General features: G+C 37.1%; 1 protein-coding gene and 1 long non-coding RNA gene across 15 annotated transcripts in view; both read right to left on the bottom strand.

Moving 5' to 3' along the window:
* SUGCT (succinyl-CoA:glutarate-CoA transferase) overlaps nt 1-18024 on the bottom strand; it is a 354560-nt gene that overhangs the window by 169128 nt on the left and 167408 nt on the right. The gene's annotated exons all lie outside the window — the stretch shown is intronic.
* Nucleotides 8859-17755, bottom strand: LOC146544183 (uncharacterized). Its single transcript, XR_014884042.1, has 3 exons — nt 17037-17755; nt 16358-16436; nt 8859-14795 (listed from the first exon to the last, which is right to left on the bottom strand). It is a non-coding gene; the product is annotated as an uncharacterized LOC146544183 (long non-coding RNA).

The following is an 18024-nucleotide window of genomic DNA, read 5'->3' as shown; positions in this document are numbered from 1 at the left end:
AATAATTTCTGAATATCCGGATAATTTTCAACTCAGACTGGTGTTACAGTGCAAAGAGAAACATTGCTGTAAATTGAATCCTGGAGTATACAGTGCCTACTGGTAAACATTAACATTTAAAACCCAGAATGCCTTTTAACTCCAAATTCTTCCCTCTGCATTATCTAACTTACATATGATCATATATTGGCAAATAGGTGCATCGTATTCTCATGCCAGTACAGTGACTGCCTGTATATTAAAATGTTTTTGAAATATCATAATATTGAACCTCATAAAAAGCTAGAAAAAAGGAAGTCTGTAAGAAGTAAGATGGCTTTTTCCAAATTTTCTTACAAATCCACAGTGCTGAATGATGTGCTTGATGCTTTACTTTTCCTGTAGTCTTTCTTGAAAGAAAGGTGTCAAAAGCATTCCAGTTCTGCTTGTGGTTTTACTTAGTGATGAGAAAGAAAAGGAAACCTAACTTATGTTGGTGGGCAAGATTCCCTGTGCTTGAAGGAGCATTCTGGGGGACAGGAGAAGAAATGTCACTTTTAAGTCCCATTCTCCAATGCGTGAGGTGCACAGGTGGTTTCAGCTGCACCCCACACCAGGAGCTGAGCACCCTCTCTGAATTGCATGCACTGACAGCTAAACACATGTTGGCAGAAATCTTCAAGTCATCAGAGCTCCAAATGTAAAACCACTTTGCATAAAGATAATCCTTAAATCTAGATCTAAGATCTAACAGTGAGGAAGACAAAGAATGGAGTGGCCTTTCCTACCAGATTCCTGACCTACCTGCTCTCTATTTAGTTCTGGAAAAATACCCTGAAAACGTGTGATACCTGGTAGCATGTCCCAGATCTATTCATTGCTCATTTTTTATCTCATCTAATGTATGCTACTTTGCAGAAGCAAATGTCAATTTCAGAAGTTCTCCTAAAAAAATCACAGCTGAAGAGCTAACATGCAACTCTTTAGCCTTAAAGTAAACAACATACCTCTAAGTGTACAATAATGGCTTATTTGGATCCAGTTCTGTCATTCACTGCATCACTTCAACTCTCGGCATTTGTCTTTTGTTTACTGCAATTAGGACAAAATTCCACTGCCCTCCATATATAGAAATAATAAGTAGAATAATGGAAAGAAGAACAAAACAATTATTAGACTTAACTAACTACAGGAGACAAATAATAAAATCCATGCACAAACAGAGCAACTTTCAGTGACAGATACATATGAAAAAAAATCTGTTTGAGATTTCATTTCTATATACAAAATGCACAGGTGGGAAACACTGATATCAATCACTTTGGTTCAGGTCCATCTCTGTTTACAGGGAAAGTATTTTCCATCTGGAAATAAAAGAAACTTCAGAAGGACTGAAAGCATTAATAGTCTAAGTTGTAACAAACCCCACCATTTTAAAATTCAGACACTTGCCTTAATTCTTTAGCCACATAAATAAATTTGCCTCCTTTCTTTTTGCATATTAGTATTTCTCAAAAACTTGTAGAAACTGATCACAGATACTCAGATTATCTTTACAGCAAGTATAGCATGTCCAACAGTTGGAAACCAAACACTGTTCAAAGTAGTAAACAATAGCTAGAAGAGGAATGTCAGTCCATCCTTTGAAACTAATAATCTAGAAAAGTTTCTCTCTTGGGGAATACTTGGAGATGCATCAATCTGAAAATCGGAGTGGCAAACCCTCACATTTTGAAGACGGTGAGTATTCAGACACATGAAACTGCCACTGGCATACCCATCTAAGAGATGGTCTCTTTTTCATTTCCTAGAAAAATATCAGTAGTCATCAGTAGGCATGAGCATTTTAGGGCCAAAAGTCTACAGGTCCTCAGTTTCAGCTAGGATAGAATTGTTTTCTTCACGGTATCTGGCAGGATGCTCTGTTTTGGTTCTAGGAGAAAAATGATGTTGGTAGCACACCTACGTTTATAATTGCTGCTAAGCAGTACTGTACAGAGCCAAGGCCATTCTCAGTGAAGAGCCCAAGTTGCTGAGAGGGAACAGAATTAGGACAGCTAATTTAAACTGGCCAAAGGGATATTCCACACCATACAACATCAAGAGGAAGGAGTTTTGAAGGAGGTGAAAGTTCACTGCTTTCTTTTGCTGCGTGGGGGCTAGCTGAGCATCACTCAGTGGGTGGTGGGCAGCTGTTTATCACTTGTTGCACACATTTATATAGTGTGTATATTTGTCATAATTATTTTCTTTTTTCTTTTTCTCTGTCTTAATGAGTGGTTTTGTCTCAACCTCGAGCTCTGTTTTTTTGTTTTCGTTCTCTTCCCCATGCCACTGGAAGGAGCGGGGAGTGGGCAACTGTGTGGTGCTTGGTCACTTGCTGTTTTAAACCACAACACTCAGGAACTTGCTCTCCCACTATGAGACCTAAGAAACTTAAAACCACCACATCCAAAGGAGGCTGGAAGATGACGTAACAAGCAGAGCAGTCACTACACCATGCAAAAGCAGTGAACATCGCAGTAGACATTTATTACATAAAGCAAAATGGTCTTCTCAACACGTCTGACAAAAAAGGGGTGTTCAGTGGAACAGAGGGAAGGGGCTTCTACACCATTAAATCTAACTCTCTGCTATGATAAGCGACCACAGCATGCAATCCCTTCTGTATTAACAGAGATTGTAGACTAAGAAAGTAAGTGACTGTATTGCACAGAGGAGAATAAGCGAGCACGGTGAATACTTCCCTCTGAAGCTGTTCTGTATGAGCAGCAAAGTCTAAACTTACAGGTGGATCCTATAGATGGTGTTAAAATGGAACAAAATTCTCCCTCACAGCTCCCCCCCCCCTTTCCCCCCCTTTATTTTCACATGTACTACTGTGAATGCCAGTCTGGTCTTCCAGACCATATTATAATTCAGATAGAATGAAAAAAGAAAAAGAGAGATGTTAACTCTACTAAATACAAATCAACATACTTGCAGCTGGAATGAGAAATAAATCAGGTCTGCATGTTCTACTTTGCATGAGGAAATGGTTTTCCTGCAACAAAAAGCTGGATGTTCTTAAAAACACATCATAACAAAATGACAGGAAAATAATGAGAAATGAGGTAAACTGTTGCCAGATCGGTATCTCAAAATCTGTTCAGTGATGGCTCGTTCTCTAACCTGTATGTGAATTAAAGCAGAGCAAATGTTTGGCACAAATGGACCTCAAGAGAAAGTTTAAAGATGAATCCTGATCCTCTGGGGGAGACAAAACAAAGATGGTGAGTGTATGATGATATCATCTGATTATAAGGTTTATGAAAAAAATCACAAGAATTCTGTCCTTTCACCACCAACTGACACTTCCTCCTTTCCAATCACAAATGTAGGGCAGTTGTTAAAGTCTTCATTGCAGTGTTCACTGTTTCTCTCGACCTTCTGTAACTGCTTCAAAAGTATATGTTATATCACTGTAAGTTGACCATTACTCAACAGATTCCCAAAGCTTTCCAGAAAGGTATTTTGTGTGGTGGAGTGGTGCAATCTCTTAGGCAGCTTTACTTAACTGTATTTTAAAATCATGGCAACTTCAAGTGGCTAAAAATCAAGACTGTTTAGTAAAAAGTCGATAAAAATTTTACCTCTCACATCAAGAGGATTAGAAGCTAGTTCCTGATGTCTATCCTTGAAGTTACATTGCTTCAAGCGAACAATTCAAGATTACAAAGAATTATGGAACTGTTTGCATTCAAAAGGACGTTACAAGACCATTCACTTCAACACCTCTGCCAAGCAGAGGGGCCTTTAGTTACACTTAATTTAAAAGAGGTGCTAGGTTCCAGTCAATCTTCAAAATTTACCATCAATTTCTTGAGGATATCCTTTTATTTTAACAGCAATGACCAAATAGATGTTTTTTGGTTTTCGTTGTTGTTGTTGCTTTTCCAAAATATTCGTAATTATACTGTACTATGCAGTTCTTTCAGGAGACTTGCTGCAGATTGATCTTTAAAATTATCCTAAGTAAAATACTACACTCTCCCATGATACAAAAGAGAGAAGGGAAAAAAATGTGTGGATTATACTAACTTAATTCAGAGAAATGATGTAAAAGCCTTAGGGATTAGACAGATGCATAGAGGTTCTCACATAAAATCCCCAAACAAATCTGTGCTAACAAGATTGAATTTCATATCTTGGGATGTTTAAGGATTGATTTTGCATGCTCCTATTGACATAAGCAGTTTCCTTGACTTCAGTGGGTCTAGCTGCATGAGCAATGAAGATTAGTGAGCTTGAATATGTAAAAGTGCCTTTTACAAAAATTCTACCAAATCATAGTGTATATTTAATATGAGCTCTTGAGGAAATTAAGATCAGGAAGATGAATACAATAGGAATGACCCATGAAAAAGAAAAATTTGCAAGTAGGAATGCTGAAGACAAAAAGGTGGCTCACATCGACCACATCAAGATGAGAAGTGGGTCAGGGGGTTAGCTGCTATTTGGTAAGGCTTAATTATTTCCATTCTGTATGCAGGAAGCTATGGAAGTTAACATACATGTAACAAAAGTATAATCCTTCAGTATGAATCCTGATCGTGTCATCCTTCCAAAACTACTTAAAAATGACTTCAGTAAAGATTTGTTTTCCAAATTAAAAAAAAAAAAACAAGAAAGCCAAAATAAAAAATACATAACCTCGTTATTACTGAAGTGATTCAGACCATCTTTATTTTTCATTAAAACGTTGTGAGTTTTATGCCCCTAATGTGACAGAAAAAAAGCCTCTCATAGTTTTCAGTGTGAAAAATAAAATGTGAATTCTGACCTAAGAATTCCAAAATATTTCTACCCATCAGAGTAGAATAAGACTAGATGTGAATCTCTATAAGAAATCCATAATGAAACTACCAAGATTCATTTAAATCACTAGAATTCACGTATATTATCATTAATAATATTTAAAAGGAAATACATTGTACCTAACTCCCAGTGCAGACTTGAATTGTACAGCATCATTTCTGTGTAGTTCAGCTGCACTGGAAAGTTCTGGATAACAAAGATGTCAGAAAGATACCCAGGCGAGGCAAAGGACATAGCCACTGAAATGCTGTTTTACCTCCCAAAAGAATAAGTTTATGTTGTGCTCTCCTGCATGGGCTGTGAATACACTATGCATTTAAATCAGTCAAAGGCTGAAGAGAAATCTAGCAATAAGAAATTGAACATTTGTATTTAATCTAGTGATACTTTAATTTCTGCCACCTCACTGCATATTTGTTCAAAGAGAATCAAAGTACTACAGAGAACGAGTTGCCATCAACTACACCATAATGTTGCTAAAACAAAGACTGAACACGAGATGAGACGAAGGATGGGTATAAACTATGAGCACCTTGGCAAGAAATGTACATATTCCAAAGTTGGCTAGACGACTGCATGCTTAGCAGTGATGGAACACTGCCTTCTCTGAAGCTGGCATAGATGATTTCACTTATTATAAAGGCCAGATGGTCTTCATTATTTTTCATCAGCTATGTGGTAGGCCAGAACTTCAAGGCTTCAAATGCTTTCTCTGTGACTGGCCCAAATCATGTCAACAGGGATAGACATAAGATGCTTATTTTTAGGTTTTAGTCCTTGCGTCCTTGGTCACAGCAAGATATTCTTAGGTTCTGCTGATCAGAAATTCCAATTTTGTAGGCAGCTGGAAGTGTCGCAAGAAAGTCTGTTTTTTGTAAGGAACACCTTCAGATATTGTGATCTGTGGACATAATTATGGATGAGTTTGTAAGATTTAGTGCAAGCTTCTGAATAAAGTGTTCACAGTTATTTCAGGACTGGCTACACACAGGTTCACAAGTCATGGGAACAAGCAAATTAACAGAAATCCAGCCTGCAAGCACAATATCAGGAACTTCAGGCAAACACTGCCCACTCAGTTAACTTCCATCTATCACTGATTGAAATTAGATGATCATTGTGGTCCTTTTCAACCCAGGCCATACTATGATTCTATGTTTGATATCCCAGTGACAAGCTTTGGAGCACAACTTCAAGTGGTAGCCTTCATCCCTCATTACAGAATGAAGTAAGGAGAGAGTTAACTTAAATTTTATTAAACTTTCCGCTCATCAAGGGCTGTACGCTATTTCAAGATGAAGAACAGTGAAAAGGAGTTGTACTTGAAGTAATCCTAATAGAATTTCTACTAAATACCATGACCATTGCTAAATCCAGTGATGAGTAACGTCTGGTAGTGATCACTTGTTTTGTATCCATTCATGAAAACTCTTTCAACTATGCCAGATTTTTGAAAATCATCCTCTTTTGTATATTTTCATACAGAACAGCATACACATTTGTTTGTATTATAACAGGACAAGCCTGTTATAGATTTAGCTTATGCCAGTATAGAAATGCAGTGAGCTGGTAAAAAATATTTTAATATGAGAAATGAAACTGACAGAATATTCCAGTTGGATCCTTCCCATGATGAAACAGAGAAGCCTACAGAGAAATATGTACCAATATAGTAAGCTTATAAATTAACAGGCCCCTTGATAGCACCCAAATCAACTGAAGTTATTAAAAAAAAAAAAATACTGTAAGCCACTTTTACATAGACCTAGACTGGTAGAAGTACTGCTCATTACTTCTCCAACTCCTGTCTAGTCATTCTGAATTGAATGTTTATGCTTAGAAGATTTTACCAGATTGAAGACAAGTCAATGCAAGAATCCCATAGTTAAAAGAAGAAAATCATTCACTGCATTCATTATTTATATGGATTCCTTTGACTGCTCTCCCAGAAGCATGTGTCTAACTCAGGCTGTGAAGGATGGCAGACTTACTCAAATTAAAACAACATCAGAGTTTAGATGTTTCTGCTTATTTTCTCAAGTCCAGAGAACTGACTTCCCTTCATAGATGAAACTATTTATGTTATTAGCTAAATTTCACTCACGCTTAAAAAGACTTGGCTTTTTGGCACTGAATTTTCATATCCTGTTTGGTTTAATTTTTTTTTTTTTTTTTTTTTTTCAAAGTACTACAAGATGTTTGTTGGAAGGGCACTCAGTAAATGGGAATGCCTTTACAGGATATAGTGATTACAGACTACAATGCAAACACTTTTTGTAAAATACACCCCTTCACACACATATATTTAGGTAACATCAATGCAGACAAATATTACTGCTAGAAAAGGTTACCAATCCCAATGCCTAGCTGTTTTTCAGCTGTAAAATCCTTAATCCTCCCAGATGAACAGGGTGGGGGTTGAGTGGGAAACAGGAGGTGAAGAGGAAATTATGGGGAAATGGACTCCCTCTAAAGAAATCAGTTCCACAAAGTCATAAACAGTGAAGATAAAAGTGTTTAATTCAGTACAGGGACAACTATTTCAAGGGAAGAAAAAAAAAAAAAAAAAAGAAAAAAACCTTCCAGGCAAGAAGAAAGTCCCTAGTGCTTCAATTTCTCCCAAGAGAATAACCATCAGATCACGAGCTACTTCTTACGAGCACAATTTCCTCATTGTTAGCAGCTGTTCATTGGTTAGCATTGCACAACTGGCCAGGTGCATTGTGAAGGAATGAAAGAGAGGGGGTTGTCTTCCTCTAAAACATCACTAACAGTATTCTGCAATACTGCAGTAACTGGCCGACATCCTAGGCTACATCTGAGCTTTACTGAATGTAAATAAATAGCGGATGGAAAAGGACTCTCGCAGTCCTGGACAAAGTTAGAATTCTTAATCTTCAGGTAGATGGGTTCTTATTCCCCTCCACAAACTGCAAGCTGGGAACTGCAAGATGAAGAAGGGTTTTTTCTTCTAGCATTCTGAGAATTCCTGGTAAAGCCTCAAGGGCAGGACCAGTCCTTCACACCAGCATCTGACCGGCTCCTGGTCAGTCCTGTCACGTTTGTGTCATACTGTAACTGCTGATATTAAAATAGACAAATAGAAGTGATTTTAGAAGATCTTTGAACTGAGTGCTGTCAATTTCCATCTTTTCCATGTATACTGAGCAGAGTTCTTCATGCAATGAGTTTTTGTTTTAAGCAGTTCTCCTTATCAGTTCAAAACATACAATTATTTTGTACTCTTATGGCCTCACTCTGTTAAGTGGATGAATCTGCAACAACCTTGTGTAGAAAGGAATCATGGATGCAGTTTCAGACATGTTTATAATAATTAGAACTACTGAAATGCTTCAATTTAAAAAAAAATATATTTATCAACTGTTTGTTATTCTTGATACTCTGAGAAGTCTCAAAAACATGAAAAGAACCTAAGACTAATAACAAGGATTGAGATATTACAGGTGTACTTACCCATGTAGATTTCTTAAACCTAAAAGTTTCACACGATTGACATTCTAAAAGCATCAATTTTTTCTAAATTTGAAAGTAGCACATTTTTAGTACGAATTCAATGAAATAGGAAGGATATGAAACAGAAAGACTGAAATAAAGAACACCTTCCCAGAAAAATCTCCAAATTATTTTCTCAAAGGTCTTGGATCTAACATACAGAACTATATACTGATAAAACCAGAGTATGAAATTCACTGGCTTTAACACTTTCTTTGACAGAGGATGATGTAAGCAGCGGGATAATTTGTGCAAATTGATAAACATTTGTATCACTAAACTCAGTAAATTGTTTTCTGGATAGTAACCAATCTGCCCAGGCACTCTGTTTCACACCTAGGAAAAAAAAAAAAAGCTCTACAAAGAGCTGTAAAGGAATGAACACATGGAGTGCAACTTGTCTCGTAGATTCATTTTATAAAGTTCATGATAAATTGAGATTACAAATGTACACCTTTAATTTGGCTTTACTGTTTTTATCACTATAGAAAACAAAAGCATAAATAAATACATACAGGCTATCATACAGTAATGCAAAGTCTTACATTTCAGGTCATGTAATGAGCAGAGAGATTTATCACAGCCTGACCTATTTCTCCCAGTGGTCAATGTGACTAGGGAGCTTCCTGGGACTGAATGGTAACTAACCACTACCCACATGAAAGAAACCATTAAAGGAAGAAGTGCTATATTGTGTCGATTTTTCATAAAATCATTCCAAATAGTTAATGGGTTCCCCTCTACAAGCTTGAGATGGACATACTGGAAAAAGTCCAGTAAAAGATCACCGAGATGATTAAAGGACTGGAGCACACATGGAGTGGTTGAGAGAACTGGGACTCTTTATCCTATAGAAGGGAATTACCAGGGTGGAATTTTATCAGTATATATTGTAATATCCAAAGGAACGGTTCAAACAGGATGCAGCCAGGCTCTTCCCAGTGGTGCTCAGCAACAAAATAAAAGGCAACGAGCACAAACTAGAACACTGAAGGTTAATTCTGAACATCAGAAGGCACTTTTCTTACTGTGAGAGTGACCAAGCACTGGAGCAGATTTGCCCAGTGTGGTGGTGGAGTACCACCCTCGGATGGAGATATTCAAAAACCCAAAATGATCCTGGGCAATACGCCCTAGGTGACCCTGTTTGAGCAGGAGGGTTGGACTGGATAGGCTCCAGAGGTCCTCTCCAACCTCAAGTCATTCAGCTATTCTGTAACAAAACACAGGGTAACACTTTAAAACAGAGGTTACAACACCTCCAAGTTAAACGAAACCCAAACAAAAGTTCATATTTTTGATACATATATCTTAGCCCTAGCAAAGCAATGCTGACATCATACACAGTTCTTTTTTCACCTTCCTCAAGAAATCTGAAGTCTTAGTTTACATTTCCTGGATAACAAGAAGCTCACATAAGAAAAACTATTTACACAATTCTTAATTGTGTAAAAATAGGAGCAGGTGAATTGGAGATTTTTAATATTCCATTTATCAGATAAAGCCTAGTTTATCCCTAAAATATTTTTAAAAAAAACCACAGTCTTCATGGCAGTTCTGTTACTTGCTATGAGTATGCTTTAATAACAACTTCAACATATGGTCCATCCTGCATAGGAACCAGTTACGCAACTTTTTAGTAACTTGCAATTTTTCCCACAATTTACATGAAATACAGTCTTCATTCTATGCTTTCCATGGTGCTTCCAACAAAAACAATCTGTGACACCACAACATTATGTTACGCTTTACCTATATTAAATATAAATGTGAGAAAGGCCAAAGCTGAATATGAGAAAGGAAACGTTGGCTAGTTATTGCCCACATCCTGAACGTATGCAAGATGTAATGATAAATGGAAGATCCTTGAAATCCTTTTCAAGTTTGAACAGGTTCAAAGGCATTTAAGCTGTACTAGTGGAATCTTTAAAACAGGATGTTATAGTATAATGTAATGTGTTTGTCTTTCATGAAGCAATTAATCATTGGACGGAGGAGCTAAGACCCAATCAAAACGGAAAGGTGTTTATTGCTGCAGCTGGTCATTAAATTATTTCTATAAAGCTTAAACACTGGGTTTTATTGTTTTTATTACAGATCCGCTCCTATAAAAAATACATTTAAACTTCCCTTTTTAGATCTTGTGGTTTAGTTTCTTGTGCTTCTGTTAACTAAACATTTCTAGTGAAACACAAATAAGTTTCCCCACTCAAAGAAAGGTCATGCCATTCTGTTATCAGTGGAATTATCACTGAGAGTCAAAATTAAAACAAAAGAAAAATATCTCATCATGAATTCCAAGGTGTGAACCTTGTATCTCTGGGAAAAATTATAAATGTTAGCACATTTTATCACAAAATAATCATGGTGAGAGGTTATTTTGGCTTGGGTAGGAATTCTTGTTATTTAAAACAGGTGATCCTTTCCTTGCAGAGGAAAAACATTTTCTAATATATAGATGTACTCAAGATTTTCATTACTCTGAAAATACTGACTTCAATAGTCAGTCTATCTATCCAAGCAATTTTTATTTTGGATTGACACCTTAGCTGGCAGAGAAGCAGTGAAAGACACTTGTTTGTAAATTTAACTCTTTTACTGACAACTCTAAAGGAAGCACCACTGGGAAAATATTCAAGAGACATCCATCCTCTTTACTTCACATCACAGGATTTGTTGTCTTGTTTGCTTCAATTTGTTATTTTAACAACTACAGATGCCACAATGAAAAATATGTTACTACTAAGATTACAGGTGGAAGTTCATGTCTTTGGCCTGAAGGAAAACCCATAGGCTTCCTTAGAAGAGGAAATTAGAATCCCAAATTCCATTACCCTTGGAGTGACTGAATGCTATAGCACTGCCACACTACAGCAAATAAAGCCTCAGCATAGTGCAGGTGACATTTTAGAGAAACCAAATTTTAACTAGAATAATTACTAAAGAAAATTAACACATTACAAAAGTCATACTGAATCAATGTATATAAAAAAACACTTTACTGAGTTTATACAAGTTCTATTGAAAAAAAACTTACTAACTACCTTAAAATAGCAGAACCAACAGATTCTGGCAATTGGACATAGAACAAATGATACTTTCTAGAATGAGTAGAACTACTGAAGCAAAAGCTAGCACACTTTTCCTAGAACTTGTGGAAAGTACAGAACTCCTATGATATACGCGAAAGGATTTTACTAGACAGAAATCTTACAGCTTAACTATGTGGCTGCAAACATATTGACCAAGAGTAGAATACGTACACATTCCCTAAGATGAAGTAGCAAACTGTATGAGGGTTTATTCAAGATCCTTTTGATGTCCTACATGCTTCTACTTAGCACACTGATTAAGAAGAATGAATTCCTGATAAATTCATTTGTAATGGACTTCAATACCTTTTACTGTTGTATTAGAACCTTTAATTCCCTGGAAAGTGACTTTTTCCACATTGTCACAGCTAGAATTTATAAGAAGAAACTTTTAGTATAAATCCTGAAGAAATAGTTTTTTTTAAGGGAAGAAAACATACAAGGATAAATCAGAATATGAAAATTAGCATAGTTCATGATGGGAAATATAGAGGAAAAAAGTATTTATGGTCAAGCCATCAAATTTGCAGGGTAAAAAAGGGCAGTAATATGACATGAGGAAAAAGAGGAATCAGCAAAATCTCTTCTGTGTTGCAAGAAGCATGACTTAAAACTTTTGGAAACGTTCTTTGCAGTATGAGAAGAAAGTTATATATTGGACATCACATTGCTTATGGGAAAAATAGAGTGGATTAAGCCACACCTGGCTAAAGGGGGAAAAACTGTATTTGAAACGTCTGCAGAGCTCATTAGTACCTTGATACCAAATGATTCAAAGTTATCTTTGGCTTTAACTCAAGCTGTTGTCCTAAGCATGGTAACAGAATGACAACTTGAAGAAGTCCACAGATGTATACTAGAAAATAAGAGTGTTTCATCAATTACCAAAGTAAGATCTTGCTACGTGAGCTCTGAGGCACCACATGTTGGAAAAAGGAAAAATAGAGTGCTAAAAACAGAGGGAAAAATGACTGAGAGGCCATTCATTACCTTTACATTTGCAACCAACACTGAGTATCACTAGAATAGTTTATCGATTTCTATATTGCCTTCCATACATACATATTACTACACTCAGTTTTACTCAAAGTTCTTCGTCCTATCTTGACCATTAAGTTGATTGAAAAACAAAAATAATAAAGACTAAAACATAAAATTGGTAAAATCTCCGAAGAAGAGTCAAATGAAGAATAACCTAGGCCAAGACTTTGGTCAAGATAACAACAGATATTTGATATCTACATACAGCTGTAAATCAACACACCTACCTAAATTTCTCCTCATAGTTAATGTTAAAGCTTTACAATAGCAAACAGTAATGTTGCTTTCATTAGTCTTACAACTCTAAGAAGCTTGTACCCTTTTTTTACCCACTGTATAATCAATGAATATACAGATGCTATAGCTAAGAAATATACAGGAAATTTAGGCTAAGCAAGATTATTGCAACAGGAAGATAATAAATGGAAAATGCTTACTAATGCTGCAGGCTCACAACATTCTCCACAAGAAGTGATATCCAGGAAGAAATCCCTCCTCATTGGCAGTCAGCACTGAAATGGGTCAAGGAGAGGTGCAGCCAGGCTTCACCCCTTCCTGTAGTACAGGTGAATTACCTTCACCTGTGCTCCCATGGCTGACTCATGGCTTGCCTCAGGTGGTCAATCAAAGGTTCAGGCCATGATTTAGCAGTTCCTATACCCCCATACAGCAACCCAGTTTAATGTAAGATATTTGTTCATGTGCTGTGCTCAGAATAAATATGTCCATTACACGAGGAAAGTAGAAGAAAACACACAACTGGCACAGACAGAAAATTTAAAATGTTTCACGACCCTCACAGTAAAGAATTTCTTCCTAACATCTAGTCCAGATCTACCCTCTTCCAGTCTAAAGCCATTTCCTCTTGATGTGTAACTTCATGCCCTTATAAGTAGTCCCTCCCCAGCCTTCCTGTAGGCCCTCTTCAGGTACTGGAAGGCTGCTATAAGGTCTCCTTGGAGCGTTCTCTTCTCCAGGCTGAAAAGCCACAGCTCTCTCAGCCTGTCCTTTTAAGGAGGTGCTCCAGCCTTCTGATCATCTTTGTGGCCCTCCTCTGGACCTGCTCCAACACCTCCATGTCCTTTTTGTGTTGGGGGCCCCAGAACTAGATGCAGTATTCCAGGTGGGGTCTCACAAGAGTAGAGTAGAAGGGCGGAATCGCCTCCCTCAATCTGCTGGTCACGGTTCTCTTGATGCAGCCCAGGATACGTTTGGTGTTCTGGGCTGCAAACACATATTGCTGGCTCATGTTGAATCATTCATCAACCAACACCCCCCCAAATCCCTCTCCTCAGGGCAGCTCTCAAGCCCTTCTCCCCAAGATTGTATCTGCATTTGGGATTGCCCTGACCCATGTGCAGGACCTTGCATTTGGCTTTGCTGAACTTCATGAGTTTGGCATGGGCCCACCTCTCAAGCCTGTCCAGGTCTCTCTGGATAGCATCCCATCCTAGTGTGTCAACAGAACATCTCAGCTTGCTGTCATCTGCAAACTTGCTGAGGATGCACACAATCTCACTGCCCATGTCACCTACAAAAATAACACCAGTCCCAGCATCGATACCCATGGAACGCCACTCATCACCAGTCTCCACTTGGACTTGAGCCATTGGCCACAACTCTCTGAGTGTGACCATCCACCCAGTTCCTTATCCAGCAAGTGGTCCATCCATCAAATCCATTTTTCTCCAATTTGGTGGCCAGGATGTCATGAGGGACAGTGTCAAATGCTCTGCACAAGTCCAGGTAGTTGACATCAGTTGCTCTCCTTTATCCACAGATGCTATAACTCCATCATAAAAGGCTACCAAGTTTCTCAGGCATGACTTGCCTTTGGTGAAGCCACGTCAGTTACCACCAATCACTTCATTCTTAGTTTCCATGTGCCTTAGTGGGGCCTTCAGAAGGATATACTCCATGATCTTGCCAGGCACAGAGGTGAGACTGACAGGTCTCTGGTTCCCTGGATCTTCGTTTCCCTTCTTGAAAATGGGAGTTACATTTCACCTTTTCCAATCAGTGGGAACTTCACAAGACTGCCATGACCTGTCAGATATGATGGATGGTGGCTTGGCAACTTCATCAGCCACTTCCTCCAGAACCCATGGATAGATCTCAGTGGTTCCCAGGAATTTGTGCACCTTCGGGTTCTTTAGATGGTCTCAAACCTGATCTTCACATACAGCAGGCAAATCTTCCTTCTCCAAGCTCTTACCTTTGCTTTGTGCAGCTTGGGTGGTGTGGCTAGAACTCTTGCCAGTGAAGACTGAGGCAAAGAAGTCATTGAGCCCCCCAGCTTTCTCTGTAAAAGAGCTGGAAAAATTATGGTTTGATTTTTTTTATGTTGACTTAGTTTCTGATAACTTCTCCATTACATTCCCTACTTTGAAAAGCCCAGAGTACTTGGAAACCCTTCCTAATATTTTTCTTCACGTGCCTCTATTTTTAATAGACAGAATTTAAAAGCAGAAAATGAACTCGCACTTGACCAAATTATATTTTTTCTCTGTAACTGTCTTTTGAGATGGAAAACTTCTGCTAAGTTCCCCTTGTACCATTCTTTAAAATTTAAATTATTCCTCTATTTTCATTAATTTAGTCCTACTTTTTTTTTCTAAAGAACAGTCCTCAAAAGTACATTCCCTCTCCTGTATCTATGAGGTCTTCTATACATGCTTTTTGCCCATTTGGGTGTCCAGAATCAGACTTCCTCTAGATTTTTCAGCAGCCATGGACCTGGATAAATTTATTTCATGTAATTACATCTGAAGCGATATTAGCCTAGGTCTAGCACCCATTGTTGAGGCTAGAAGGAATATGAGAGATATTTTATCCAAGTCATCTGAGTCACTGAATACAACCTTCACTTATTCTCCTTAAAAATCAATATTTTTAAAACACTGTCATTAACACATCACATACAGTTTTTACTGTTTGTGTCTGTGGGTGGTGATAGAGAATAACAAAGAGAAATACTTCAATTTCCCCTAAAAACAGAATCTAAAATAAACAACTCTATCCATAATTTTTTTACTTTGTATAAATAAAGAGGTTCATATGCGAACAGGTATTTATCCTTGGTTCTGTATATCCTATTGCACAATTTCACAATTTTTGTGTTTTTGCTATGATAAAATGAATTGAACATGAATTAAATCTACTAAAACATTTCATCCAGATTTACTCCTGGGAAGCCACATATTTAACAAAGATAGTAGGTTGGCCAAGCTACAGTCTTGTGTAATGCTAAACAGACTTAATTAACCAATTTCTGCCAGAATGAATTTTGAATGCTTTCTTCTTCACCTCATTGTAGTTTATCCTTTTAGACTCTAGACGTTCCCATGAATTTAGCCAGAACTACTGTACTGGCCCAAATATAAGCTGACTTCAAATATGCAGCCATTCTCATTAAAAAAAAAAAAAAGATATAAAAAATTAAAAAAAAAAATCAGAAAAAAAGAAGAAAAAAAAACATTCTGAGACATTCTGCTGTCTCAGCACAGCTCTCAGTTCCATGGATATTTAAGCACTGGGCCTGGAACAAGCATACAAGTTGAACATTTCCACCCCTGGATTTGGATTCTGTCAGGGCAAACTAAAGTTGATGGACAGGAACATGGATGTGAAACTACTTTCCTTTTTACCTTAATTTCTGCTTTTGAACCACACTTCATTAAAATGTGAATTGATAATAGAGGCCAACTGAGGTAATACTTAATATGTGATTTTGTAATGCAGCATGGGAAATAATGATCCTTGATTAATTCTTTCCAAAAACCAAAGTAAATATTGTTTCATGCAATTTTATATGTACTCTTTTTTATTATTTATTTATTTATTTTCAAGTCCATTATACTTCTTGCATTACTTACCAACTTGTTGCTTCCCTCACTTCATTTCAGCAATATGAGTTTTCATTAATCTTTCATAAACGCTGTGATTCTATCATAGCTGAGGGAGTAAGGGAACAGTTCTGCACTTAGTACCGAATGTAATGGGAACCAAGGTCAATAGACCTGCACAGAGTAAGAAGAACTTGCCAGATTAAGCCCTGCAACTCTGAAGATAACAAAAATGCAGGATGTCAATAGACCACGTATTAACCAGTACAAGTGAAAACCACCTTATACAGCACTACCTACCTCCTTACCATGCCAAATGAATTCAAAGGTTTGGAAATGATCCTCCACATTCTCAAGTTTTCAGTTTGGTTGTCAAATATTTGGTTATTGCACCTTGCTTCATTAGTAGATGCTATACTATGTCATACTAGTTATCCTAACTGTTTTCTAGAGTAAATCCATTACTTCTTGGAAGCAAAATTTCCTGGCATACCCACAGTCAGAACAAATAAAGCTTCATATTTGGGATATAGAGATCATCTGATCTCTGAATGACATCTGTAATTCAGAGGATGCAATTCATATTTTAAATAATGGTATTTGTAGATAAAAAGGAAACTCCTTCTGACAAAAAAAGATGGCATCAGAGGACAAAGTCTGTTTATTCATGACCTCACATTAACATTCCGATCACATCACAGTCATTTACCTTTGCAGACAGGTTGACTAAAGTCTGGAAAACAGGATGCAAGCAGTATGGTCATGGTATATGAATAGTATCAATAATTTCTCAGATGGTATCTCAGAAATTGCGTGGCCTGGAAATGAGTAGTAATGACAACGCTGAATCATTTCATCTTTGAATACAGCAAGAATAAAGTCTAATTATCCACAAGAGCTTAAATTCAGAAAAACCACAAATAGATTTACCATTTGAAAAGTAGGGAAAAGGCTAAGAAAACTTGTGGCCAAATGACAAAAGAGTTAATTTAGGACTCTGAGTGTCAGAACTGTATTTCGTAAGCAACAGCTCAAAGATTTCTGATTTAAGAAGATGGCAAAAAGGCCAACATGCTTTTATCAGACGTGAGTGTTTACAGAAGAACACAAAACAGGATTTTGTTAAATGTATATATTATGCCAGATCGAACTATAAATTGAAACATCTGTGTCCACATTAATCTCAGATACAGCAAGGAGATTACTTGAATTGTGTTTAATTTTGTGACTTTTTTAGATGTGGCTTTGTTTGAAAGGGGGAAGGGATAATTTTTTAAGTTTTAATTCCTAAGCAACAATGCCAATAGTTCAGTACTACAGCAATATCTTTTAAAATCACCCAGATGAATAACAAAAAACCTTTGGTAATTTCCCAGTATTGTTATACGGGGAGCTCTAAAAAATAAATAGTCACATAAATAGAGACATGTAGTTTTAAGCATGCTACAAGCTATTCATGGCATAAGCATTCAATTAAAACTATTTTATGAGCAATAATCACATTCTGAAAAGGCAAACCTGGATGGTTTGCGGATATAGCCATAATGCCTGCAAAATTAAATAAAACAACAGGTAAACATAGTTCAGTCTCTATGCTACTTAAAGAAAGCATTTTAAAACTTTTGTTCCTGCCTCCAGGACACAAGGGACAGGAAGTAGAATTAAAGATTTTTTTTATTATTATTATTTAAAAAATA

Source organism: Meleagris gallopavo, chromosome 6, assembly GCF_905368555.1.
Source record: "Meleagris gallopavo chromosome 6, MGAL_WU_HG_1.1, whole genome shotgun sequence".
In the NCBI taxonomy this organism is placed as follows: Eukaryota; Metazoa; Chordata; class Aves; order Galliformes; family Phasianidae; genus Meleagris; species Meleagris gallopavo.
Note: the sequence above shows the minus strand (reverse complement) of the source record. Positions and strands in the feature narration are given on the sequence as shown.